Source organism: Limulus polyphemus, unplaced genomic scaffold (genome assembly GCF_000517525.1).
Source record: "Limulus polyphemus unplaced genomic scaffold, Limulus_polyphemus-2.1.2 Scaffold517, whole genome shotgun sequence".
In the NCBI taxonomy this organism is placed as follows: Eukaryota; Metazoa; Arthropoda; class Merostomata; order Xiphosura; family Limulidae; genus Limulus; species Limulus polyphemus.
Genome location: NW_013666127.1, coordinates 338,957 through 342,913, shown reverse-complemented (window position 1 = coordinate 342,913; position 3,957 = coordinate 338,957).

Here is a 3,957-nt window from a genome sequence, read left to right as displayed (position 1 = left end):
GTACATTTGCTGTTATCTTAAACTTATATTAAAGTTTTTCTTCATTACCCATTTAAGCCGTCTCCAGCCATTATTAGGATTAATATTTTGTCTGAGATTGTAGAAAGAGGTCGGAACAAAATTCATTATGTCATAATCGTAGGTGGAGACTCATAAACATCTGGTCGGGCATGGGTCGCGGGTTCGAATCCCCCAAACATGCTCGTCCTTTTAGCCGTGGGAGCGTTATAACGTGACGGTCAATCCCACTATTCGTTGGTAAAAGAGTGGCCCAAGAGTTGGCCTTCCCTCTAGTCTTACACTAGATAGCCCTAGACAGCTAGGCAGATAGCACTCGTATAGCTTTGCGTGAAATTCAAAAACAAATAAACATAAAACCTCTAAGTCGCCATCTGGTGGCTCCTAATGACTATGTGTGAAACTATCAAACTCCATTGCGGCACTCTGATGGCACAAAGTGTAACTATGATGTTACAGCTTTAAAACACGTACGTTGATGTTACCTAAATAAGAAGCAACTTAGTGTAACTTGTTTAAAAACGCTTCTGCTGTTCGTTCATAACATAAAAATGCTTGACGATGTCTAATAGGCTTGCCTCTCTAGATTTCTTTATCTTGTAGTATAAACAATGGAGCATAGATGCTTACATTTAATAACAGTTTATGTTACTATAAGGTGAATAATGCTCTAATACTAGATAGGCAATCTCAGTCCATGAATATTTTATTAATTATAATCTATCATTATTCCTTTAAATGTGTTGACTGTGGCATCATATTCGTCAACGATGTTTTAACTTTCTTGTATGCTTAACTACTAACAGATGGTGCTGCAATAGTTTTTATTTGTTTGTTTGAAGTGACGCACAAAGCTACACAATGGGCTATCTCTGCTCTGCCCACCACGAGTATCGAAACCCGGTTTCTAGCGTTGTAAGTCTGCAGACATACCGCTGTGACACTGGGGGCTGCTGTAACTCTGAAATCACATTTAATTAACATGACAACATGTAGTGGTTGAAGCACTGGTGTTCTAAATAGTGTGTTGAAATCTAACCTTAAATAATTCCAACGGGTGGACTTCCGAGTTGCATGTTAAATGATATAATGATAAATAGATAAAGGTAAATAATATAATGGTTTGTAAGATGATACTTTAAAGAGTAATGAGTTGATGTACAAAAGTATTTTTTTTAAGTATAAAACTGTAACTGTGTCTTATATATTGAGTAAACTGAAACATCCTGTTCTCTCGGGTAAGCCTATTACTCTGATCTATAATAAACTGTGAAACATTTTATTTATATTTGACAATTGCATAAACGTCACAGACTTATCCTTCTAAATAAACGTATTATAGTGTAATCATTGTTTCACCATCTAAATCACAAGAAAGAGTTAAGTGCATGAATATGGTAAGCCATCGGGGTCATAATGCATTGGTCCAAAACGTAGTCAAATGTTCGACAACGCTTCAAACCAATACGTTATGACTTCGATGTTTTTTTCATATACGCAGGTGGTCATATAAAACATATCAAAATCTAAAAGTTTATTGTTCTATATTCGTAGCACTTGCTTATTGAAACCATTCAACATGGGTTGATCATCAAGCACTACATTAGTATGGACATCAAGATTTCAAATAAATCTGTATTGGTATACTTGGACCGTATCTAAACTATAACAATGAACATCTGTTGAAATGAAATGTTTGAATGGAATCATTAGGAAAATAATTGTAGCAAAGTTCAATTGAAAAGAGCATTGGCACTGGTATTATTTAAGGTGATATAAGTTGAAATGTGGCTAGGATAACATTGATTATATTTTAACCATTTGTTCCTTCCATGTTTTTTGCGCCGATTTTATTGATTCGAATTATATTTGTTATAGTTTTTACTTGTTACTATTAAGAATAATACCTTGAATTAAAAAAAAACTTGAGAAGCTCGTTTTATTTAGTTCGATTTAAGAATTAAATACTGATTTTTTGTTTTATTAAGCTTTACAGAATTGTACCCACGTTTACGAAAATGTTTCTGAAGTCAAGTTTTGTACCTATAATTAATGAATGACCTATGTTGCCTATAACTATTTATTATATGAAATGATAAATTTATCGAAAATTGTTACACTAAGTTTATTAATAGTGTCACCTGTATAAAAAGAAAGATAATGTTTAAATGCTAAAGTTGAAAATCAGGTTTGTCTTTCGGTGGCTTAGCGGAAGTGTGAAGGCTTAAAATCGCGTTTCGATAACTGCAGTAGACAGAGCTCAGATAACTCATTCTATAGCTTTAATAATTCTAAAATGTGGAGTTCGATTCCCCGCGGTGGACGGAATCCAAATAACTCATTGTATGTATAGCTTTGACGAAGAAAATAACAACAACATATACAAGCTGATCGGTGCTTCCTTCTCACATATATAGTTAGAAGAGGAAGTTAGTTAACTACACCCAAGTAAAGACAGGAATTGAAACCACAAGTTAATGCCTCATAGCTGTGGTAAGCTGTACCTGTGACTTCAGGTCTATGTAAGCCTCACAGCTATGGGAAGCTGTATCTACGACTTCAGGTCTATGTAGGCCTCAAAGCTGTGGGTAGCTGTACCTACGACTCCAGCTCTATGTAAGCCTCACAGCTGTGGGAAGCTGTACCTATGAATTCAGGTCTATGTAGGCATCACAGTTGTGGGAAGTTATACCTACGACTTCACGTCCTTGTTCTAATAGCAAAAAGGGTTCAAGGGTGTTTTTAAACAGTTAAATAATATAGTTAAGAGATTATCCCTGCAAGACTAAATGAAGCATAATAATCTGAGACATCATGATTTCAGTTGCATGTTACTTACTCACCAAGAACAAAGAAACTGTGATCTCAGTTGCATGTTACTTACTCACCAAGAATAAAGAAAGTGTGATCTCAGTTGCATGTTACTTACTCACCAAGAACAAAGAAAGTGTGATCTCAGTTGCATGTTACTTACTCACCAAGAACAAAGAAAGTGTGATCTCAGTTGCATGTTACTTACTCACCAAGAACAAAGAAAGTGTTCGAGAAAAAAAAATGAAACAAACTTTTTCACGATGTAGTCCTTGTCTGCCGTATAAATAGTGTGCTGTGGTCTTTAATTTGAAATGGTGAAAAGACAATGGGATTGGTAAACCATATTATGTTTCTGTACAAAAGGAATAAAAAAAAAAAGAACACGATCAGCTTATACAGTTCATGTAGAATAAACAAAAGAAGAGATTGTGATGTTGTTAATGAAAATCCCAGTGTATCTCACCTCTTGCATATAAGAAGTAAATGTGTATGTTACTGTATTCTAAGAACTTTACACTATATACCCGAGTATGATATCTCAGTTCTCGTAATTAACACCCCCCAGTGGCACAGCGGACTTACAACGCTAGAATCCGGGTTTCGATACCCGTGATGGGCAGAGCACAGATAGCCCATTGTGTAGCTTTGTGCTTAATTATAAACAAACAAACAAATCGTAATTAACGGCCAAACCTTCTCTGGTAAAGGGTGTAAAGTAATAAAATATTTAATAATAATAATATTATTTTTTTTTATAAGTACTTTTATAAAAGGTCGAACCATGTATTCTCGCGCAGAATAATACCACCAGCCATGCATGTTGTACTACACTTATCTTAATAGGTCAAAATATAACAAAGTTAATACATTTCCAAAACCATACACTTAAGTGTTGCTAAAGGTCAAGTTAGAAACAGTATGCATTTAATGGAAAGCAAGTCAAACACTAACCATAAATGACTTGTAGTAAGAACATACGACTTCATATAATATAAGTACAAATAATTCTTTCTTCTGCAATTCAGTTTTTTGCTAGCACGTGATTGTAAAATTATTATTTATAGCTTTGTTTGTTTGTTTATTGAATTCCGTGGATAGCTATCCCACGTTAGTCATCTGTAATTT